Source organism: Ascaphus truei, chromosome 2 (genome assembly GCF_040206685.1).
Source record: "Ascaphus truei isolate aAscTru1 chromosome 2, aAscTru1.hap1, whole genome shotgun sequence".
Lineage (NCBI taxonomy): Eukaryota > Metazoa > Chordata > Amphibia > Anura > Ascaphidae > Ascaphus > Ascaphus truei.
Genome location: NC_134484.1, coordinates 163,054,057 through 163,080,644, shown reverse-complemented (window position 1 = coordinate 163,080,644; position 26,588 = coordinate 163,054,057).

Here is a 26,588-nt window from a genome sequence, read left to right as displayed (position 1 = left end):
GGGAGAGCGCCCCGATCGGAGGGCGCTCTTCCGCTGCTTCGGCGCGCACCCGTCACTCTCGGGCGCGCGCCAGGCTACTGCTGCGGCCAAGAACGGGCAAATGCTCGAATAAACTTGGCCGCAGCAGTAGGCGCTGGCTCTTGAGCCCTGCGCTCTTTCTAGCAGTGCACCAATTGAATCTAGTCTGGTCACATGATCTGCCACACAGAACTTTGCATCCTGGGTACTCTTGTGCAGCCCTAACAGTGAATTAAATAACCCCCGACTCGGGTATTGATTACAAGAGAATGGATCGATCAACAATTTAGTTTATCCCTTGTCAGTGTGCAGATTCTATTGATGGAATTTTTTTTTTTAAACGGCAGCTTGAACTGCAGCTTTAAGGCTTTCAGACATAAAACAGACTTTTTATAAAAGTTTATATAACTTTTCAGCACTGACATTTTTGACACAACACATATTTGAAAAATATGTCAGTACTAGCTGTACCTGGCATAACATACACCGATCTAGCAGATCTTAAAGGTTGTTAATTAAACATTCACACATTTTATTTTATTTTTTACTTATATTTTTATATCAAAGATTTTTCTAAACACACAATGGTCAATTTCTTGGTTTCTTTTCCAACAATACACATAATGAATCAAACAATCTGACTCTTGATAGAGCAACATATAATTGTCTATGACTAAAAACACGCTTAGGGTAAAGACATATTTTATCAAATGTTTGGCCATGTGACTTATTGATGGTCACTAAAAAAGCCAATCATATGAGAAATTGTTTTAGTTTAAAACTGAATGGAAAGACTGTAATAAGGGACCCTGTGCTGTTTTTTATTACTTGGGCACCGACACTAGGGGCATCACCAGGCTAGTAGCCCTATAGCCCTTTATACATCCCAATATACTTACCACTCAGCAGGTCTGTTCTCTCCAGGGGGATTTATTTACATTGCATTTTAATTCACATTGTGTTTGTTACTCTCCCAGCATATATGTTAATACAATTGTATTATTATCTATTAGTGGGGTCTTTTGGGACCACTTTAGTTCTCAGTCGTCCTTGATGTTTCGAGTATTCTACTCGACAGTTATATACTGCCATTACTATCACAATTACTGTAGGTAGAGTGCATTAACATATGGATTCTTTTCATGAGTACCCTTAGGGGTCTCACCAAGTGTTGTGTTCTAGTTAGAATCCATCACTGATGCACCACCTCCTTTCACCAACATAGATGTTCATTGCATTTTATTAGGTGAGTGACAGATTGTGTTCATTTGGTGTAGATTGGATCCTAGCCTCTTGTCCCAATAGAATCCAATCCTGTGGTATCCTACCTGACATTTTCAGTGACCATTCACCCAGTGTACTGGGTAAGAAAAATCAAATCACCCATGTCAAGTTCTACTCACTAGAACATTTTCTGGCTGATATTACTATGCCCTTGGTAGAGAATCAACGTGATACCTGACCCCAATTCTGAGCTTGATTTTTCCAAACAGAGTTCTCAAAAATCTGTGATGCCGATACTCCACTATGCAGAATAAGAGAATGGGGGCCCACCTTCCTTCGGCTACAACAGACCCTTTGCGCTTTACAATCTTAGGGATGCCTTGTGGAAAAGATACAAAGTAACTGGCACTACCAAGTATCTTAATAACTACAGATGCCTGTGGAATACATGCAGAGGGTAAACAAGACTAGCAAAAGCCCAATATTACACAGACAATCTATATCAGAATACATAAAATCCAGAAAACTTTGGGAAGGTCAACAACTATACTACATATTCCAATGAAGAACAAGGGGGCGGAAATGCACTACAACCCAGTTAATTACTCAGTCAGTGACTATTAAATAACACATCATTCCTTGTCCTAATATAAATAGGTGGTGCTCCCCTGGAGTAGATTACATGAATATACGAAAAGGGGATGGGATCCCCAAGATAACAGGTAGTCTCAAAAACTCCAAAAAATGGTGGCACTCACGGAAATGTGAGAAAATATCAATATTCATATTAAAACTCTAAAAAACACTGTAACAGGGGAGTTATCCCTGTTCAGGTAATGTGCCTCTATTCCAGCAGTGTGTTGGTTAATTGCTGGTAGTCAATTAACAAACACCACCTGCCTGATTAGATTGCTTAGAAAAGCCTGTCTTTTGAGACAGGAAGTGAGACTCCTTAGCTCACACCTTAGCTGAACTTGGAGACAGAGCAGGGATTGTCCTTGACTCTCACAACTTGTCTTGAGCCCTGCCAGAATAAACAGCAGAGCTGCTTTCAAGACACAGGGGAAACTTCTAAACCTAAATGCTGACAAAACCTGAGGAAAGGTAGCAACGCAGGAACAGAGAAGATTTTCCCTCCAAACCACAAGGAACAGATAAGACTTTCATTTATGAGACTTCTTATATCTGCTTATTTCATGCTATATGTTTGGGGCTGGGAGACATGCTTATCTAATGGAGTTGTGAACTGCATAGTATTTCACTAGAAATACTCCCAAGTAAATAGAAGCATTGTTTACCCCTTGGTTGGATGGTTTCCTGATGTTAAGGAAACAGGCGCAATAAAAGGCTTATTTAATTTCACTATAATCAGTCTCCCTTGCATACCTCTGTGAGCGTCCGCCTACAAACACAGTGAGTAAAGACCCCTTACAGTTGTTAATAAAGTGTATGTGCACATAAAAAGTCACCAACATAGAACCACATGTCAATAGAGCGAATGCAAAGTCCCCTCCTGTGGAGTAGATGGCTGTACTCGGGTAAGATGGCTTTGAATATACTGTAGTATTGTATTGTATGCCTTTATTTATATAGCGCTGAAAATGTACTCAGCGCTTCACAAAGAATACAGTACAGGGAATTATAATAATACAATAAGCGCAGCAAAATTAGATAAAAGGAAAGGAGTATAGCAAGCAAATAACAGCTACTACAGCACTTGACCAATAATTTTTTTTTTAGCAAGAAATACAAGAATCAAGCAGAGCAGAACATTATCATCTTCACAGGTGACTGACCACTTATATGATATATAAATGTAGCCCTTTCAAACATATGTATGTGAATGTGCATAGGAATGATGCAATTCTCAGCGGAGAGGAAAAACCCTGCCAAAGGTAGAGAGGTGTGCTGAGCGGTCAGCTTGCTGAGGATTCTCTGTGAGACAGCAGGGGCAAACAAGTTGTGACATCAGCCCAATGTGGCTTTTTGCTGGTTAAGCTTCGTCTGTGGCGTCAGGATAACGCCTCTTTGCCTTCGCCAGGGTTTTTTCCCTCTGTTGAGAATTACACCGGAACATTAACCTTTTACCCTCATCTCTGGATAATATGCCTGGGAGGCAGTTGGTATCTTTTCACTCACATTGATTACTTTTGAATTGTCATAATATTTTTCGGATACATTTATGACAAGGCTCACTTTTGGCAATTTATGTATTTGACATCAATGAATTGTTGCTGACAATGTTTTTCCCCTTTCTCCATGTGTCACTTTATGGAAGGGATATTTTTTTCCTGGACTCTAGTTCCATGGTTATTATCTGGCTATTTTTTTTTATAGTGTCTGGCTATATTCACCTTACAACATCTTTTGATACTTTGTATGCCTTTCTAGTTACTTGATCCAATTTGAGTGCACATACACTGGCGGCCGACCTGAGTCTAAGTCGGCTAGATCCGCGGCTCTCAGATTATCCCGGTTAGGTGCGTTTTTTTGTCGTTTTCGCCCGGAGTGAACTGCATTATTTTCGCGCTCGTGATATTAGCATTTTATTCTCGCTGTCTGCAATACTGCAATGCCGTGTAAAAACTCAGGGGGGCGTTTGCGAACTGTTGTCTTGGAAGTCTAATACCTTCACGGTTCAACCTACGTCAGTACACTGTCTGTGTGTGCGCGTACAGTAATTGTAAATTTGCATATTTAAAGTATACATGCATTTGCAGTGCTGTTCTGCATTACAGTATGTCTCAGTATGTCTCATATTTAAAAATTGTTGAAACGCATAGGCGTGTACTGTACTGTAACAGTTTCACATTTCGGCATATACAGCACTCTCGCCTCGCTCAGGATAATTAACTGCACTGCAGGGTATTTCAACTTCTTATCTTCTCTACAATGCAGTACATCTCTCCCACACCATTCCTTTGAACGTGTGTCTGGTTTCAATCACATTCCTGCTTGACAGCAGGAATTTACCACACATGCGCCTGTAACTTCGCCCACCACTGCTTGCTTGCCTGTGAGTGAGTGACCAAAAAAAAATGTAAAAATTTTTTTTATTGTAATTTTTTTTTCTCCACAAGCCTGCAAAAACCATCTTACTGTATTACGATATTCAATCTGTGCTGTAGCTTTTGACTGCGACCCTGTGCATTTGACTGCACATGGTTGATTTGTGTGCTTTTTACGTACTGTATTTGGGGGTGTATTATTATGATGAACTGTCTTTTGAAATTAAAGTATGTCTTTAGCTTTGAACTTCATGCAGCTGTACCCTGTAGCCCCCTCTCCCACGAACGCTAGCTCAAGGATTTGAAATTCCACAGAGTCGTTAATTTTCGAATCTTGCAATTGTGTTCTTAATCCGTCCATAGCCGAGCTACAAAGCCTCACTGAGCCTGCATGTAATCCACTTTCAGACGGGAGCTTTGAGGCTTTGTTTACGGCAACGTTTTGGAAAATCCCTTCTTGAATTTGATTTGCACAGAGCATCACCTTGATATTATAGCCCTGCTTCAAACTCTCAGTGCCACTCTGTCTTTTACTCACTGACCCCCTCCCTCTCATATTACTATATTCATTCGGTGCGTTTGCCTGCACATGTTTGATTTCTGTGCTTTTTATGTACTGTATTTGGGGGTTGTATTTGGGGGTTTATTGATCAAATTATTATGATGTACTGACTTTTGAAATTACTGTACTCTACTCTACAGTATGTCATTTCTTTGAACTGCTGCACAACTAATCCTTCATCCCTCCCCCACGCACACACAAAATCTTTTCAACAGACACCTCCACAGAGTCATTAATTTTCTGAAGTTAGTCATTGTGTTTTTAATCCCTCCCTAGCCGAGCATCAATCGCCTCACTGCGCCTGCGTGTACTCTAATACTCTTTGAGATGGGAGCTTGCTGCTTACTGCGCATGCATCACCCAACCCCCTCTCTCCACAGAGTCGTTCATTTTCTGAATCTTGCCATTGTGTTCTTAATCCATCCATAGCCGAGCTACAAAGTCTCACTGCGCCTGCGTGTAATCCTCTTTGAGATGGGAGCTAGCTGATTACTGCACATGACTCACCCAACCCCCCCCCAAACCTTTGAGGCTTTGTTTACGGTAACGCTTTGTAAAATCCCTTCTCGAATTTGAAATGTAAATCTGATTTGCACAGCATTGTGAGAATTGAGAGTTAAAAAAACCATTAACTGATTCATGTTGTTTTGTCATTCATTCTTATTCAGTGTGTGTGTGTGTGTGTGTGGGGGGGGGGGGGGTGTTGTCAATGATTATGATTAGCAGGAATGTAAATAAATATTTATTTTATTTTATCAGGAACCAAAAAATACAAATATAAAAATAATCATGAATAATACATAATGCAGTCTTTATTAAGTTCTTCTGGCAGATTGAAATTGGATAAACATTTAGAAAACATTTGTAAAACATGTAGAAACATGAATAATGCACATTTATAAGAATATTATTTAATAATATATACTGTAATGTATAATATATATATATATATATATATAAAGTAGTATTATTTTTTCCGTCTTTATCTTGTTCCTCATTCTGTGTACAGTACAGTAGTTCATTGAGAGAGAAGAGGTTTTGTGTACATCATTACTGCTGTTTATATACTGTACATTTGACTGCACAAACAGATTAGACAGGTCACAACACCCCACCTCCCCCCAGGCCACCCTTTTTTCCTCAAACGACAAGAAAACAAAAAATTAGTGCAGTTATGTGCGTACTGTATTATGGCATTGTGTGATGTGTAGTACTACTGTACATGGCTGGTGCTGTTTTCTCTGGAAAGAAAAAAATTGAGCAGTTAGTAGGCAGTTACTGTAGTACTGTCAAACTATTCTATACTGGAACTACTGTATACTCTGACTACTGTTAAATACTATGTACTGTAACATGATGGCTGGTGCTGCTCTCTCTGTAAAGAAAAAACTGTAACTACTGTATACTCTGACTATTGGTAAAGAAAAAATCTGTGCCATACTTACCTGTATCATACTGTACTTACAATACTACAGCACAGTACTACTTTCCTGATGCTTGCCCATTACGCGTGATGACAATGGGAAACACAGTGGCAATATGGTCTATATATTTATTGCAGCGTTCCACGGTGAGTACATTGTTCCAAAAACTCATTATGCCTTTCAACAACTCGTCCTTTTTGGAGGGTTTCACCACTTTCCGGATATGGTCCTTCAGCTGATGCCAGACCATTTCGATCGGATTGAAATCTGGCGATCTGTCATTGGAAAAAAAAGGACAATTAGTTTAAGAGATACAGAACGCAGCAAAAACAGTGGGGGAAAAATGAGACATGGTTACCACACTTACTCCGCTGGCGTCTTCACCCAGTTGATTCCGCGCTCAAGGATATGCGCTGCTGATGCGGTGTGCTTCGGATCGTTGTCCTGGTAGAAGCGGTGACCATTCGGGAACTCGCGTGTGATGTATTGCACTATCTCAGGGACAATGTTGTCTTGGAAGAAAGCTTTATTCATGATTCCTATAGAAAGAAAAGAAAAGTGCTCAAAAAACTGCACAATAGTGCAGTACAGTGCATACAGTAAGGCTACACTAGTAAAGTACAGTGCATAAGGCTACATTATATTTGATATATTTTACCTTCAAAGATGACAATGCATCCTGGTCCACGCCTAGAGATGGCACCCCACACATGCAGCTTCACGGGGTGTTTTGGCCGCGGCTTCAAAGATATGCAGCCTTTTTTGTGGAATGCAAAGCTTGCAAATCTCTCCAGCGACACAGTAGACTCGTCAGTAAAGATGCAATCCTGGAATGTTTCCCCACTGTCGATCCATGCCTGGCCTGGACCACTCTTTTGATTTTGTTTGCGTCCCTTATCATGGGGTACGCTCTGTAATGACAATGAATAAATAATTTTAGCGGTACAGTACAGTTTCCTAAACAACACTTTTACCTCCTGTACTGTCCAGTACTAACCTCACACGTCCATATTTCCATCCAATGCTGCGTCTCATTTTCTTTATGTTGGTCTCGTATACAGTGAGATTGTGATTTTCCTGCAGAGTGTATCTGACCCTAAATGCACTCTTCTCATCATTCTCCTCACTTATTTTGTCCACCAGAAGAGTTGTGTCCCTACAATGTAAAGAAAAACAATCCGATAAGTAAAAACATTAGACAGTAGATCAACAGGATACACTATATTGTTCTATTAATATGCAGCAATATAAAAAATATATATATACTGCTGTAATATAAATATAAAAAATATATATACTGTTGTAATATAAATATAAATATACAAAATATATATACTGTTGTAATATAAATATAAATAGAAAAAAAATATATATATACTTTTGTAATATAAATATAAATATACAAAATATATATACTGTTGTAATATAAATATAAATAGAAAAAATATATATACTGTTGTGATATAAATCTAAATATACAAAATATATATACTGTTGTAATATAAATATAAATATATAAAATATATATACTGTTGTAATATAAATATAAATAGAAAAAATATATATATACTGTTGTAATATAAATATAAATATACAAAATATATAAACTGTTGTAACATAAATATAAATAGAAAAAATATATGCTGTTTTAATATAAATATAAATATACAAAATATATATACTGTTGTAATATAAATATAAATATACAAAATATATATACTGTTGTAAAATAAATATAAATATACAAAGTATATATACTGTTGTAATATAAATCAACAGAAATAACAAAAATATTAGATACAGTACTGTAGATGTTCAGTACATTTTTTGATATAAATGTATTTTTAAAGTTTTATAAATATACTTACGCGTTAGTTACCCTTGGTTCCCTTTTGCGTTCTCTGTTTTTTCCGTGTGCATGATAGCTCACGGTGGTTGCTGGCACAACGAGGCCAGAAGTTGCTAACCAGCGTTGGATAGCAGCAATTCGGTGTCCGCTCGTGTACATCTCCTTAATTCGCATGCTGAGATCCTTGGAAATCTTTTTAACAGCCATTGCTGTTGCTGAGTAGAAAGAAATACAAACACAAGAATGTATATTCGATGTTTAGTCGATGTGTATTCTATGTGCAGTTAATCCACAAAATGGATGGTGTATTTATACGGTAATGACCCACATTAGAGTACGCCCACTTTCAACACCTGTACCTCGCTGCAATGCATAAAAGGTTACACACTTTGCATAGCCCACCACTCGATGATCTTTATCTGAACTTGCCCTTCTTCAGATACTGCATTATGCCATCTGCTTCCATGGATCAACCCCGATTCTACGGATGCAGGAACCCACTCGCCTCTGCCGTGCCTGTCATGCATAAAAAGCGAAAGGCAGTTGCCGTTTCCATGCCAAGGCAAAAGCGACAGGCTAAGGCCAATAAAGAAAACCTTCTGCTGACCCCAAAGGCTAAGGGTTTTCATAGACATCAGACTTATTATGTCAAGAAGATATGCGGTGATGTACTCTCGACACAAAACGAATGGCAGCCAAACTTATCGAATCCGCAGACCACTTCCTCACATACCTCACCCACCCAGCATACATCTGCGTTGCTCCAAAGGCGCCTAGCCTGATGAGGGCCCCCCAAGAACTGCTCCCCTCTGCACAGGACCAGCGTGGTTAACATGTGCTTGTTCTTTGTTGAATCGGCAACCCCAGCCACTGGAATGTTAATGAGCCAAGGGGACAAAGAAAAGATCTTTTTGTTCACAGACGCACCAGATTCAACCTCACCCACCCAGCGTACATCTGCGTTGCTCCAAAGGCACACAGCCTTTGGCGCAGCCGAAGGGCAGCCAAAGGGCGTGAGCCGTTTGCTGCCGTTCGCTGATGTTAGTTGATGTTAAAGTGATGTTGAAGCTGCTCTATTTCTATCTGAAACACATAAGCCCTTTATCCCCTGTACCCAATTTTCCAACTTTATCTGTCCATGAAATGTCTATCAATTACCTGTATAACCCTGTTCTTTTATCATAACCATGTATTTTTTATAACTCTGTGCCCAGGACATACTTGAAAACGAGAGGTATCTCTCAATGTATTACTTCCTGGTAAAACATTTTTATAAATAAAATAAAAAATAAATAAAAATACGCTTCGACGACTCTGTCGCCGATGTCCCGGAAATCTTCAGCCCGTCTTCTCCACCCCTCGTCCTCGACGCTGCCGCCGCCCTCCCGAAAACCCACAGGCCACCTTCTCCAGTTCTATCCGACGACGCTGCCTCTGAAATCCACGGGTCAATTTCTCCTTTGCTCTTGGACGACTCTGCTTCTCGCCCGGAAATCCAAAGGTCATTTTCTCCATCCCTCTTCGACGACGCTGTTGCTTCTCCTCTACCGGATATCCACAGGTCACCTCCTCCACCCTTCTTCGATGACGCTGCCGCATCTCTCCATGGAACCCCCATCTCATCCTTCATTGCACCCATCCACCCAGATGTACACACGCCATGCACAAGAAGCAGCTCGTTAGAACGGATGCTGAATGGGATAACTGTGGATCTCCCCGGGAACTCTATTGTGCTAGCGAAGATAGATTTGCTTCTGGAGACCATGCTAAATGTGGAGCAACAGATGCTACATATGGATCAACGGATGATACATATGGATCAACGGATGCTAGATATGGATCAACGGATGCATCGTATGGATCAACGGATGGATCGACGGATGGAGAAGATAGAGGCTGACATAGCGGGTATACATCATTTGCTTGGTGTTAATGCCCCTGTTTCCCCGACGCCGGAGCAGGGGGGTGACATGAATGTGATGAATGGGAGCATCGACCCCCTTCCATCACCAAGCGCACCCCCTCCACCAGAAGATGTAGTGTACATGTATGCCGTTGAGGAGGACATGACAACCCCGTCAAGACCATGCCAGGACACAACACGGAGACCAAGACCGGAGGAAAGCTTCCTCCCAGACAACCTACCATCGCCCGTCGCCTCAAGCACACCCGCTCCCAGAAGACCTACATTCGCTCGCATCGATACGGTGCCCGACATCACTCTGTGCGATCTGCCACCGGCGCTCAGGGAGAAGTATAGGGTGATGAGTGCTGGTGCACCCCACAAGTATGCCTTGTTACTTTTTAAGCACCATGTTCCCCACTCGTTGTACTGCGACTGGGCCTTCAGAGTGAACTACGAAGGAAATCGCGTAAAAAAGGCGCTTCCTGCCAATTTAGGAAAGACCATTCTGGATGAAATGCGGCGCTTTTATCCAATTACAGATCCTGTAATGAAAGGCGTTCGAGACTGCATTAATGGTGTTTTGCGCCATGCAAGGAATCGGCCATGGACGGACAATGTGGTGGACTTTCTGGTTTAATCACGGGAACTGTAAGACCATACTGTTGTGCTGAACTGTGCTGTACATGTTTTGACCTGCTGAACTTAAATAAAGGAGATGTTTTGACCTGCAGTACTGTATTTAACTTACTGTTTTAACTTGCTGTACACACACACAGGACCTGCACAATTCCAGTCCCTGAGGGCCGCAAACAGGCACGGTTTTCAAGGTTGTCCTGTAACCGGGCCTGTTTGCTGCCCTCGAGGACTGTAGTGGTGCAGGCCTGACTGACTGTTTTGCACACCATCCCACTGTACTGTATACTGTATGTTTCTTTAATAAAGGAGATGTTGCGTTTTGTATATTTTATGAATAAAGAATTGTTTTATAACATGTGACTGTAAACCATACTGACTGACTGTAAATGTTTTTACTTTCTATGCATAAATGTTTTCACTACTGTAGCAGTAAACCATACACCTGTTGATGTTTTGAATTGCTGTGCACTTAAAATGTTTCTACATTGTACAGTATTTATAAATAAATGTTTTGGTACTTAATCCACCAATAAAAGAACATGTTGATTTGTATTACATTGTTCCATTGGCTCCTTTGCTACAGTAACAAAATATAGTGTTTCAAGAATGTCGAGGCATATTGCACTGTATACTGTAGGCATGCTCAGTATGAGAGTATTAAAAAAATAGAAGACACATACTGCACCGACACACTTTATTCGAGCAAATACCCAGTATGTACCTGGCAGATACCTGGAATGCGCCGCTCCTCACCTCTGACAAGCCCCGTTGCGTTTGCCTTCCCAGCCTGGGTTCATGCCTGGCTGACGGGCGGCTGATCTGTTAAATGATAATGATTAGGATTTAATCGGCTGCAATGCTTCGCGTGTCTACCAGATGGCATAAATTCATGAATTGTAATGCAGTATATATATATACTGTGCAGTATTGCAGCCAGCGGGAATAAAATGCTTCAATCCCTGCCTGGAAAATACCTCAATGCACTCGGGCAGAAAACAGTCACAAACCTCAATACACCCGGGTATACCCGAATTCGTGGGACTAGCCGAGCTCGAATAAAGTGTGTCGCCAGTGTACTGTACTCTATTGTATGTACTGGCACTGTATACTGTAGAAGACACATAATGTATGTACAGTACTGTGATACATGTACTGCACCGACACACTTTATTCGAGCAAATACCCAGTATGTACCTGGCAGATACCTGGAATGCGCCGCTCCTCACCTCTGACAAGCCCCGTTGCATTTGCCTTCCCAGCCTGGGTTCATGCCTGGCTGACGGGTGGCTGATCTGTTAAATGATAATGATTAGGATTTAATAGGCTGCAATGCTTCGCGTGTCTACCAGATGGCATTAATTCATGAATTGTAATGCAGTATATATATATATATACTGTGCAGTATTGCAGCCAGCGGGAATAAAATGCTTCAATCCCTGCCTGGAAAATACCTCAATGCACTCGGGCAGAAAACAGTCACAAACCTCAATACACCCGGGTATACCCGAATTCGTGGGACTAGCCGAGCTCGAATAAAGTGTGTCGCCAGTGTAGAATAAATGCATAGTTTTTATTTTTCGGGTTTATTACACAGTATACTGTATATAAAAAAGTATTGTATACTGTACGGCCGGAAAACATCAGCATAATGTTTCAGGTACAGTATTCTATCCTAATCAATAACAACGGCCACTAAACTGTAGACTCCGGTACGTGGGTTTTTAAATCCGATTCAGCAATGTGCAGGCATTGTTACACAAAGCGATATTATCCATGGAAATCCCTCCATTAGCCGTTTTCTTTTCTGAGGAAAAACAAAAAGAAAAGTTTTACTGTAACGGTCAGCCCCCTAAAGAAGTTCCGAGCCAGTCCTACCAATAATTTTCTCGGGGGGCGTCTCCTGTTCACATGCGATGTAATGACAGGCATATGCGTTTCAAGAAGGTTCCAATGCGCATGCGCCTAGCGTTCCACCAATTGTTCAGTACTGTATCTGCAGTACAGTACTGTAGAAGCCGCTCAGCCAATGATATTGCTTACAGGAGAATTGCTTGACTTTTGAATCGCACCGACATTGATACTGTATTGTCAAAATAAAAAAAACACAGAAAATAATACGGCAACAATACTCATCATAGAATTTCCCATTCAGATGGCGCCGGCGCCGGTCCACTGCCAGTCCAGTGTTATTGATCATCCACGTCGATAGTTTGCAGCGGGACTAGTCCACCTGTAGTCAGCTGATGAGGCTGGAAATTGCTTAGGTACATGCAAGCTTGATCGAAACTGCACGCAAAATCCGGCTCAGGCTTTCTGGATAGACAGAAAGGGTTGTCACTGACGGTGGGACTGTTATTGGAAGCCGGTGCTGGTGCATTGCTTGGCAGCGACTGTCGTTTCTTAGTTGGTTTTAGCACGACCCTTCGCCTTTTGCCGTCTGCATGATCATAGATACAGGAAAAAGCCGGTGATACACACCAATACCCTCCAACAAATTGTGGCTCAATACGATAAAAACAGGGATCGCTACATAACCTTTTCCTTATTGCACGCTTCCACGTATGAGGAGCTGGCGAAAAATTGTAAAAGTCATAGTTTTCGATAAAATACTGATAAATTTGAACAACTGTTGCCATCTTATCATCTGTTGCATTAATCGCGGCCCATATCAAATACGCGTAACTTCTGTCGGGTTTTTGGAAAACGGGCTGCACTTGAACACTCATGGCGGGCGGCGGGTCTCTGGAGAATACTGTAACCAAAACTGGTCTTTGTCTTTCTTTAATATGAAAAGCCTAAATTGATACATTTTTGCAACCTCTTCCTTCAGTCTCAAGGCTAAGTTACAATAGCACACTGTGGTATCTTTTTTAAACGAAACACCTGCAAGTCGACACATTCCTGAAGCGCATGCGCATTACAATTCATGAATATCTGCCATCTGGCGGACACGCAAAGAATTGCAACCTATTAAATCCGAACCATTCTCAATAAACGCATCAACCGCGTGTCAACCGTGCATGACCCGTGGCTGAGAACGCAAAATGAATGCGGCATGCTCCAGGTGAAGTGCGTCGCATTCCAGGAAAAAGCCAGGGAAAAACCGGCGATGTGTTAGAATCAGATGCGCCGCAGCTGTATGTATGTTTGAAAGTGCAACAATAATACTCTGTTAGATACCTATGCTGATTAACATGACCTGCTGCATATATATATTTTTCAAACATTTTTGGACCCTTTTTCATGCATTCCTATTTACTAGACATCATTCCTATGCACATGTATATGTCTGAAAGGGCAACATTTATATATCGTATCAGCGATCAGTCACTTGTGCGGATGATCATGTTCTGCTCTGCTTGATTCTTGTATTTTTAGCTATTTCTAGCATATAGCAAATGGAAATATTATTGTATGCTCATTTGCATGTCTTAGACAGGTCTGCAACCCCGCCTTTCACCATTATCACCCAGCACACAGCACTTCCATTGCAGCAAGGGATTCTGGGAAATGACATGCAAATGAGCACACAGCGCCACCTTTTGTCTCAAGCTCACATTACATGAACAACCCTTAAGCCAATGCATGCTGCTTTAAACACAGCTTTTAAACATAGGCTGGGATGAGATGCAAAGCCAGTAAACCTACTCACCTACAGACTGTTTCGACCTTGTCGGTCTCTTCAGTGTGAGGTTGGTTGTACTGGCTTTGCTGGTTTAAGACTAAGAGTAGGTCTTCACCACACATTATTAAGCATACAGTAATATTTCCATTTGCTATATGCTTTACAGTGGAGGTTTTTGTCACTTTTTTTTACCCACCATAACCTTAATAATATATATATATAATCAAAAAATAAATAGATGATACCGTTCTGTGGCGAAATGCTTTTATTTGTGCGAGCTTTCTAGATACACTGATCTCTTCTTCCGGCGATGTTACAATGAATGAAGCAAGGGTATACTTAAAAACAGTGTCTCTTGGAATGTTATCTGTGCTGGTCCTTCCCCCGGTGTGGATGTGTTTTATGGCTATAGGTGTCAAAAGGTTCCTGAAAGCAAGTGAAGAAAGAGTGTGTATGTGTATCAGTGTGAATAAAAATGCACATACACACTCTTTCTTCACTTGCTTTCAGGAACCTTTTGACACCTCTATACTTGAGCAGGACTGCTGGATTTCCAACTATTTAATTGCTCACTGAGTAGGATATACTTACCTACTGTTCTCATAGTTGCTCCAGAGGGGTTAACACCCTGACTTACAGCATCCTCTGTCCTTTTAATCCCAATAATATTGACTCGCTAAATTGGGATTGTATAATCACACATTCACTGACAGGGATGCTCGGTATTGTCAATTTAATTTATTTTTAATACACAGTACACAACGTTTGGTAATATATGTTTTAAGTAAATTTATTAAAAGTTAAATTTTATACTATGTAGGTGTGCAGTTTAGTGAATTCTTTTAGGGGGCACATCCATTTTGTGTTCCCCTTCCCCCCCTTTTTTGTCTGATTCACTTTTCAGTTCACAGTTAACCCACATCTTTAATTACCACAATCATACACTTGGTCACTTTACTGAATTGGTGAGGTTCTGTGATCAGTCCCGAACCCTCTTGTTGTTTTCTAAGAGTAACCTTTTGGGGTACTCTGATTAACCCCTTCTAGGGAGTGGATCCAGTTTCCACACATACCATGGCTGGTTACCTCACTAGTGGCATGGATATGTCTGGCTGGCAAGATGAGGCTAGAAACGTTTTTACCAAAACATCACAAGGTACATCTGGTGCAGGTCAAGACATTGTAAATTATTTCCGCAACATCTCACAATTATTGCGTACTCAGTCTCAAGTCTGGTGGGAGATTACAAGCTTGCAAAGCTATCTTGATTCCAACATGATCCCACGTGGACTTAGACTAAAATTGAGTCCCGCGTATTATATTACCTCCCAGGACTTTGTTAAAAAATGGGAAGACACTCTATCCAGATGCTCTAATGAACTTATGAATCTCCTGATCGACCATGAGAAATCAAGGTTAGATGTGACTAATAAAGATCTTGACGCTAACCTCAAGGACCTAAGTAAATTTAATCAACTAAAGGAATTTGAGGAAATGGAGAAAAAATTGGAAACTAATATGACTAAGTTCAGACAAGAACTAAAGGATAGAAAACACACTAAATATTTACGCGACACCAATGATTATGAGCAAGGCACTGTCTATAGATACCCTACTAGGTCTAGGAGAAGGGGTAATTATTCTGATTACTCCTCATCAGAGACTGATGTCTCTGACGGTGAACAGACGGGCTCCAGACCTAAGGGCCAAAATAAAGGCAGAGGCAGCAAGGGTAATAAAGACACGCAGGTGGGTTTTTTAGCTCAGGCCCTCCAAAACGTAAAACCAGGAGAGGAAAAAAGAAACTTAAGAACAAAGAAAAGCTAAAACATACCCTACCAATGACTAACAATGATATAGTTAACGATGCCTTGCAAGTCTTTAACCTGTCCAGTCATTCCTTCAGTGAAGTTCAATTGAATCTGTTAAAGAAAGGTTTATCCTTTTCACCCACTTCAGATTTTAATTTATTTGAGTGGGTAAAGGATTTAAATCTGTTTGGGAGACGGTTACTGCTACACAAATTCTACTCTAAGCGTGTAGCCGCCAACCCGAACGCACTCACTGATGATCTGAATGTACAGGAAAAAAAGGATGTTACGGATCTTTGTCAGCTCTTTGACCAAAACATCACACCGGATAGTGGCATAACAGGTCCTTTTACACATTTGAAATCCAGGAGTCATTTTACCCCGCCAATCACCATCTGCCCAGCCGTTGAATTATTTGTCGCTTGTGTCACTAAGGACCTAGAAACTGAGCCAAAACATTACAAGTCTGATAATAATCTTACATCTGAGGAAAGAACTGGCCTAAGAGACCTGATGTCTAACAAAGCCTACACCATTAAACCATCTGATAAAGGTGGTAACATTGTGATCCAAGATAATGAAGCCTATGTTAGTGAAAACATGAGGCTTCTCAGTGACAAAGACTGTTACAGTATGAGACCCTTGAGCGCAGTCCAACATCTCAATATAAATCAGAACTGTTAGACATCTTACAGAATGCCCTCGATACTGATATGATAAGCCGAAGTGAGTTTGATTTTATGTACCCTAAGTCACCCACGGTGGCGACATTTTACACCTTACCGAAGGTACATAAAAAGTTACAGTCCCCTCCAGGTCGCCCAATAGTTTCGGGCAACAATTGTTTGTCCGAAGGCAGCAGCATCTATTTGGACAAGGTCCTAAGGGATTTCGTTATCAGTCTCCCATCGTATGTTCAGGATACAAAAGACACGCTTAAGAGACTTGATGGGATCCACGTTACATCTCAGACCATTCTTGTGAGTTTAGATGTCGAGTCATTATACACTTCCATCGTTCATAAGAATGGTCTCACTGCATCTTAAATATTTTCTATCGACGAGGGACTGCAGGTTTAACAGACACAACTCATTTGTGTTGGACCTATTGAATTATGTTCTAACACATAATTACTTTGTTTTTGATGGGCTGTATTACCACCAGACCCAGGGCACAGCTATGGGCACAGCTTGTGCCCCTACGTATGCCAACTTGTACCTGGGCTGGTGGGAGCGTATCCACGTTTTTAATGAGGATCTCTCTATGTACACTGACCACATCTCTATGTGGATCAGGTACATAGATGACATTCTGCTCCTATGGGAAGGTCCCACTCAACTTCTCCACGAATTTGTGGAGAAGCTGAATTCTAATACTCTCAACTTGAGGCTCACAACTGTGCTAAGTACAACTTCAATAACATTCCTAGACCTGAACATCTATGTGGACTGTGACCGTAATATCCAAACCAAGGTCTACAGGAAAAGCACAGCAACTAATAGTCTGTTATTGGCTCAAAGCCAGCATCCCAGTAGCCTCATAGCTGGCATCCCAATAGGGCAGTATCTCCGACTTCGGAGGAATTGTTCTACGATCGAAGAATTCATTACTCAATCTAAAGAACTTCGATCCAGGTTCCTCAATCGTGGCTACAACATCAAAACATTGAACAAGGCTTACCATCGGGCACTACATAGCGATAGGTGTTCCCTTTTGTCCAGTAATAAGGCAAAATCAAAGGACAAAATAATCAGAGTCATTGGCACCTTTAACAAAAGATGGTGGGCTATCAAAAAGATTTTTGCTAGACACTGGCACCTCCTTCAGGCAGATGATGACTTGGTGAAGGTTATAGGCTCTAGACCCACTCTTACCAGCAGACGGTCTAAGAACCTACGGGACTCACTAGTAAATAGTCATTTTCAGCGTCCTAGGACCACCACCTGGTTGAGCCCTGTGAAGGGCATGTACCGCTGCCAAGGGTGTAAAGCATGCAGACATATCGACGTTGGCAAAGTATTCGCTAATCATGATAATACATCTCAATTCTGTGTGGACAGTTTTATCAACTGTCGGACTCCCAACGTTATCTACCTTATCACATGTAATTGTGGTAAGAGATACGTTGGAAAAACGACAAGACAACTACGCAGACGTGTTCTCGAACATATAAACTCCATTAAGCACTCTGCAGAAACATCTGTTGCCAGACATGTCACACAATATCATAACGGCGATACTAATGTAATCAAGTTCATGGGCATTTATCAGTTGAAATGTCCCATGAGAGGGGGCAATATTGACCAATCCTTGCTTCGTATCGAAGCAGAATGGATTTATAAACTAAAAACCAGGAGCCCAAATGGACTCAATGAGGGGTTTACCTTCACACCCTTTATTTGACCCGAGAGGGTTCCTTGGTCGGACCACCATATTTTTCTGTTCCATTTTTGATGTGTACATACAGTTTACTTGTGCGTTACTCTCATGAGCAGCCATGCCATCTTCTATGTACATGGTGTTGGTTCCCAGCATTTGGTATTGTTAGATATTATAGGATTATTATTGATATCAGTGACTATAATACCAGAGCCCTAAAACCCAGCAGTGGGTTTAGGTGTTGTGTACGATGAGTATATGTGCAGAATTAAATTAGCGTGGACAATAAATAGACGCATATATACAGTCACATGTCTTTTAAAATGCTTTATTATCCTTCTTATCACTACATTACACTATGACACATTGTGTAGTATATAATGTTGGGGGATTGTATATATAATCTTATATGTGCAATTACTCTCTATAATAATGTGTCACAAAGGTCTTGTAGACCCTCCCCTACCCTTGTTATATACAGCACCTGATATTTGTTGGCACTATATAAATATAGTGTCACTTTACATGCGCAATATCGGACACCAAGAAAAGAAAAGAAAATTATTTCTAAGTGCCTGCGCATGCGCGATATGGACAGACAATATTGACGTTATTTTCTGAGTCCCAACGCACGCGCAATACGCACCGACCCTAATAGCAATGAATTTCTATGTTTCCACGCATGCGTGGTGAGGTTGGTGAATCGGTGGACAGCATCTATGTCCTAGAGCATGCGCAATGTGAGCACACAGTAAGAGTAATTGCTGTTGAAGTACGCGCACATGCGCAGTGAGTGTAGGTAATTTGCAACTATCCCTAACTCCGCACGCATGCGCAATGCGATGGGACGCTTGTAGCAAAAAAACTCCTAAGTCCTCACGCATGCGTATTTGAAAGGGCAACTGCAATAGTGTCAAAGTCCCAGCGCACGGGTCACTGAGTTCGAATAGTCTAACCATATAATTTCTAAGTGTCCACGCGTGCGCGATGCGCTGGGGCAATACTGGCAATAATCTCTAACTCCCCACGCATGCGCAATGCGATCGGACACTTATAGCAATGAATTTCTAAGTCCACACGCATGCGCAGCTGGATGGGCAATACATAATAGTTTCTAAGACCTAGCGCATGCTCATTACATTGATCGAGACATGGCAACTATTCTCTAAGTGTCCGCGCATGCGCAACATGATCGGGAAGCATTGGCTGGATTCTCCAAGTCCACGCGCATGCGCAGTGCAGTCTCTACACACCGATAATGCTGGTGAGTCTTAAAAGCCATAAAAATGACCGTTTAACTACACTAATATGACATCTTGATAGCTGAATGTGTAGCTACTGCACCGACACACTTTATTCGAGCAAATACCCGGTATGTACCTGGCAGATACCTGGAATGCGCCACTCCTAACCTCTGACAAGCCCCGTTGCATTTGCCTTCCCAGCCTGGGTTAATGCCTGGCTGATGGGCGGCTGATCTGTTAAATGATAATGATTAGGATTTAATAGGCTGCAATGCTTCGCGTGTCTACCAGATGGCATAAATTCATGAATTGTAATGCAGTTTATATATATATACTGTGCAGTATTGCAGCCAGCGGGAATAAAATGCTTCAATCCCTGCTTGGAAAATAACTCAATGTACTCGGGCAGAAAACAGTCACAAACCTCAATACACCCGGGTATACCCGAATTCGTGGGACTAGCCAAGCTCGAATAAAGTGTGTCGCCAGTGTATTCATTTGGATTGTTTATTGTGGCTTTTTGTGTAGTTTTGTGTGGCAGTTTGGGCACCGGCGCACTGCGCATGCGCAACAGCTGTTAATCATCAATTCTGTAATTAAGGTACTGCAGGGGTATAAACGGTCTCAGTCCTCTCTCCCCCAGTAAATTTGTCCCTGAAGAAGCTCCTTTGCTGGAGGGAAACGCGCGTTGGACGCGCAGTTGTGTCAGTCTCCTACTTGGAGCTGTTTTAATGTAGTGTTCTTAAGTCTCCTGGTTCTATCTATGTAGACCCTACTAGCTGGGTATTTTTACCAACAGTCAGTGAGTTTGCCTTCCTGCTCCATATGACATATGCTCACTTAGAGCCTTTCTGCTGGGTAACTCACTGTTAATGATACTGTGAGTGCCAGCTCCACTATGCTGTGAACTACTTTCTACTAATAGAGCATGTGTCAGCGTTACCATCTAAGCATATGTATGGTTATATATCATTTATTATCACTTTAAGTGCTTGTTGGTATATACTTGAGCAGGACTGCTGGATTTCCAACTATTTAATTGCTCACTGAGTAGGATATACTTACCTACTGTTCTCATAGTTGCTCCAGAGGGGTTAACACCCTGACTTACAGCATCCTCTGTCCTTTTAATCCCAATAATATTGACTCGCTAAATTGGGATTGTATAATCACACATTCACTGACAGGGATGCTCGGTATTGTCAATTTAATTTATTTTTAATACACAGTACATAACGTTTGGTAATATATGTTTTAAGTAAATTTATTAAAAGTTAAATTTTATACTATGTAGGTGTGCAGCTTAGTGAATTCTTTTAGGGGGCACATCCATTTTGTGTTCCCCTTCCCCCCCTTTTTTGTCTGTTTTACTATCCCCACCTCAGCCCTGAAGTTCGGTCCTGGTTTGTGGCAAGCATGTCTGTTACAGTTTGCTCAGCCCCACAAACAAGTACCCCGCTGAGGTGGGTCTAGACCTGACCCCGCTTAAAAACTATTCCATGAACTGCCCCTATCCATGGATAGGAAAACAAAAAAGACGGATCACCACCAGTCCACCATCTCTGCTATTTTGTAGCCCCTCTGCTCACTGAATCCTGCTACTAAACCCATTGGGGCACCCTTTATGTTCTCTTACAAACCCCAAGCTAATTTAGCAGTCCCGGAGCCCAAAGAGGAAATTTCCGTGCTCTCTGTTTCCAAGTCACATTCGCATTTCCTGGCTTCTTTGCGTATCCGCCTCTCAAATTGGGTAGTTCTAAACCCCTAGATTTAAAGGTATACTTAGCACATTTTGCTCCCCTTGAGGCCCCTTTGACTGAGCCTAAGACCACTTCTCCTACTGTTGGGTTTTCTTTCGTCCCCCTGCCATGTCTGAGGTTTGTTTGACTGATTCTAAGGTTCCTAATTTGGGGACAAGTTCACCTTTCACTAAAGTAGAATGGCTCCTGACCTGTGTGTTTCAGCCAGGTTCCTTTTTCTCTCCTTCCCTTGCAGTGTCTGAGTTCCCTGTTACTGCATCTAAGGGCCCAGTTTCTAAATCAAGTTTCTCTTTATCAGAGTCCCCTGCTATGTGTGAAACAACTATCCTGATTTTAAGCCCTTTTCCTTAAACTTGTCCACATTAATTGCTAGTTCTACTGTGTTACCCAGAATCCCACTTCAGAGCCTAGCATATGTCTCCCTGTTCCTGTGCAGCACCTAGGGTAATCACTGCTGATTCTCAGTCAGCCACTTCAGAGACAGCATATCTTTCTCTGATTCCTGTGCAGTACCTTGTGTAACCATTGCTGCTTCTCAGACATCCTTTTCAGGGACAAACCTATCCTTTACTGACTGTTTTGCAGGCCCTGTTATAACTCAAAAATTCCCACTGCAAAGAATCATTTTCCTCTCGCTATTCCCTCTACGGTACCTCATGTAACCTTTGAGTCTTAGATTCAAACTCCAAAGACAACACTGTGTCTTGCATATTCTTCCACAGTATTTGAGATACCCACTACTGACTTAACAACTTCTTCGGCAAACTCAGGGTTACCTCTCATGGATGTTTCTGTAGTATCTGATACAGATACTGATTCAAAGGCCCCTGTGTTCAAAATGGATTTATACTTCACTGGTTCTTCGACAGTATCTCATGAAGCCATTGAGTTGGGACTTCCATTCCCAAGTCAAGTTTGTGTTTCCCTGATTCTTCTTCAGTGTTTGAAGTACCCAGTTCTAACTCCAAGACTTGGGTTTCTAAGTCAGGTTTACCACTCAACCAGTTTCCTTCAGAACCTAATTTACGTGCAGATTCAAAGTCTCCCACGTTATGGACAGTGTTACTGTTTTCTGATCCTGGTGCAGTGCCTGAGATGACCTCATCTGAGTTCACGGCATCCCACTGGGATTTCCTTGCAGTGCCTGCTGTGCCTGTCCCTTCTTCCTTTTCTCCCACTGTGGGAATGGACATACTTCTCTTCGCTTGCTCTTCGGTGTCTACTGCTTCCTCTGCGGATTTCCTGGCATCTGAACTGATGCTTTCCAAATGCCCACCTGCCCAGGGGTGCTGGCCTCCTACTGATTGCCAGTACCATGGCAGAAAGCTACTTACTCACCCCAACTGTCACAGATAAGTTGCAAGGTGAAACTGGTTTGGACTTTGATAAGAGAACTGTATCAGTGCCTTTCTTTGAGTCCCCATGGCCTCTATCCATGCTGCCCTGTGACCGGATTCCATCTGGGGCAGAAAATTCTCATGAACTTCTACGTGCCAATCGGAGTAATATAATTACTCTTCCAGAATGTTTTTCTTCTGTATCTGATCAACAGTCGGTGCTTCTTGCCTTGTAGTCTGGGACTATTGCTGAAAACCTTGCCTCTGTTTTGCGGCATTCTGACAGCCTTGTTCAGCCTGTTCTGGATGCTCCAGTTTTGCTACAGCTCTACATGTCCAAGTCTTTCTATGATGCATTCTGCGTGTCAAGATTTGCAGTACCACAGCTTTCTCTCTTAAAGATGGTACTTGCTTACAACCGGTCCAAGAGAGTTCAGAAACAATTCCATGTTGCCTACATCAGAGCGAGCCGGCTTCTGAGCGCCCAGAGGTCTCTCCTGAAGGGGTGGATACTGTAAGAGTTCCGGTCCTGGGTTTGGCTGGAACTCACCCTTACATGCTATAGAGGTTCCAGGCAAATCTCTCCCTGAACTGAGCAATTGGGATCAGCTGTTTCTCAACTCCCACTCCAGTTGCCTTGTTACTGCCTTCTCCGCAGCTCTGCCCCTATTGGCTGTCTGGGCTATTTATGGTCAGCCCTTCAACCAGGAAAGGGCTGAGCATAATTCTTGAATCCCTTGAGAAATTTCTTGTGTGTAACCTGTGCTTGTCACAAGCACCCCCGCTTGGCCTCTTAGGCCTTCCTGTGATGTAGCACGGCGCTGGATCCCCTGTGCTAAAGCTTTACTGTTCCAGTGGCCTGTCTGCCATATACCCTGCTTCCCGAGGCATTCATTGCTTCCTGTAGCTTCCTCCTTCAGAGGCCATTCCTGTGCTGAAGAATCCTGGCCATTTCCTGTGCTGAAGCAACTGTGCTGAAGCATCCAGTCACTGAATCTTTCCCTTGTACTGTCCACTGTCTGTGGCCTCGACCATCAGTTCTGTGCTGAAGCGTCTATGCTGGATCTCCTGTGCTACAGCTTCACTGTTCTGGTGGCCATTCCTGCATTGGAGTCTCCTCCTTCCAAAGGCTTCATTGGGCTATAGTTCCTATGCTAAAACCTACCCTGATGCCGAGGCCAGCCTGTGACCCTGACCATTGCTTCTGTGCTGGCAGCCTTGACCCCAGCCTGGACTTCGTTTACTCTGATCTCTCCAACCCCAACCCGGCTACCTACGATGACGGAATCCACAATCTGGACCCGGCCTCGCAGCTCCAGTTCAGTGTTTCACTATCCCCATCTCAGCCCTGCAGTCCGTTCCTGGTTTGTGGCGAGCACGTCTGTTACACATTTAAAGGACCATCATCTGATCCAAACGATATCTTCCAAATAAGTGGAGTGCAGCTTGTCACAGCATGGATCTGTGAAATAGAAAAAATATATATAATAATGGTGTCGTATATTGTGACAATTGGTGTATATGAATAAAGTGTGTGTGTAGTCCCACTCACAGATTTTCCTTAATCAGGCATTTCAGAGATACATTCTCTCTTTGATGGGAACAGATGTGAAGATTTCCCCAATGAAATGTGTCTGCTTTTCCTGTACTGAGATGAAAAGAGAGAGAATTCCAAATGGTGTGGTATTTCTGAGACAATTGTATTCAAAATTATAGGCTAAAGCTGTAAAATTCTGTGCATTATTGAAATCCCTGCTCTCTGATTGGTTAAAATTCCAGCCATTATTAATTCAGTAATGTCCAAACTTTTTGCAGCTTGCAATGTGTTTATTTCCAATGTGTTTATTTCCAGCCAATCAGCTTTCAGAACAGATCTCAGACAGGGCAGGGTATTGGTCAGGAGGCAGAAACAGCTCTGAGACAGGGCATGGGATTGGCCAGATAGCAGCAGCAGACAGTGACTCCTTCCCCTCCCTCCGTGAACAGAGCTGACAGATTCAGTTGAATTGGGGAGGGAGAGAGAGTGTGTGTGTGTAGCTGCAAAGTAAGTGTGTCTGCAGTTTGTTTGTGGCTGCAGTTTCTCTCTCTCTCTCTGTATGTTTGTGTGTGTGTGTTTGTGTGTGTGTGTGTGTATGTATGTATGTAGCTGCATTTTGTGTGTGTGTGTGTGTGTGTGTGTGTGGCTGCAGTGTGTGTGTGTGTGTGTGTGTATGTAGCTGCAGCTGCAGTTTGTGTGTGTGCGTGTCGCTGCAGTGTGTAGCTGCATTGTGTGTGTGTGTGTGTGTGTGTGTGTGTGTGTGTGTGTGTGTGTGTGTGTGTGTGTGTGTGTGTCTGCAGTGTGTGTGTATCTGCAATGTGTGTGAAGCTGTAGTATGTGTGTAGCTGCAGTGTGTGTGTGTGTAGCTGCAGTGTATGTGTGTAGAGCTGCAGTGTGTGTGTGTGTGTGTGTGTGTGTGTGTGTGTGTGTGTGTGTGTGTGTGTGTGTGTGTGTGTGTGTGTGTGTGTGTGTGTGTGTGTGTGTGTGTGTGTACACAGAGGCAGTGTGTGGATATAGATAGCTGCAGTGTGAATGTATATAGAGGTGCTTTAATGTATTTAATGTATAAAAAAATCTATATAACTATACAAAAGTGTCTATTATTTATGAAAAAATCTACATTTAGCCTATAATAGTAATAATCCTCTCATAACAGGGCATTATTGTCCAGTAATGCCCTGTTCTTCAGGGATTATTACTTAAGTAACATGTTTAAAATAACAAACTCACATTTTGCACGTGTAGCGCGCATTTTAGAGGTAAGTGTTGGAGACCCGTATGATATCTTGCTGGTCTCTGCCTGCTCTCTTATACTGTGTTGTCTTATTTCTGCAACCCCCATTTGTCTTTTGCTGGCTATCTAAGGTTACCTGCCACTTGTCTGGTGGTGGAGAGTCATGTGATCTCTTAAAGAAGAGGTGTCAAGATGGGTACTGGCTTAGCCCTTTTAACAACTGTTCTACATAAGCAATGTGTAGCTCTAACAGGTTCCTTTGAGAGTTGAATATAACACCCCACAATAGCCCTTGTATTTAAATTTTGGGCAACAAGAGACATTAATGGTTTTGTGGACAAACTTGGGAATGTTACTGTGGTCGTCAATGTTGTTGTGCGAGTGGTGGTGTTGGCCCTGGGGGGTCAATATCATCATCACAAACAGAACAACGGACGATCTGGTCAGTGATCATAGTGATGATGATGACGTCTGTGTTACTGACTGTGTTTTTGTTGATGCTGATGAGAAGGAAGGAAACATCAATTTACATGATGTTGTTGATGATGATGAATGTGTTTGCTTAAGTTTATTAAATAATGAATATACAGGTTAGTTGTTCTTATTATTATTACTTTTTCTAGTGTTGGCCTAACTTGTGATAAAATGTTTTTTCACAATCATAGTATCATCACTTTTATATGAAAAATTATGATATTCATCATCATTGCAAAGTAGGGTTTGGACTCTAGATGCACTTTTACATACAATATAGAGTGGCAGCCACAAACATATAGCAAGTCTATCCAAGGACTTGCACAAACAATAAGATAAACACGAGAAAACAATTGTCCTTGGTGCAAAATACAGAACAAAAATACCAGTCAAAGTCAATAGTAATAAAGTCAATGTTTCACTTCCACTTGGAATCTCTGATCTCCTTAACCTGATCAGAGATGGAAAATTCTGTAAATAGAAAGAGAGACACAAACCATTGTGCAGTAACCTCTACAGAATTAATACTTTCACTCTGCAAGTGGCTACTTACAGTACAA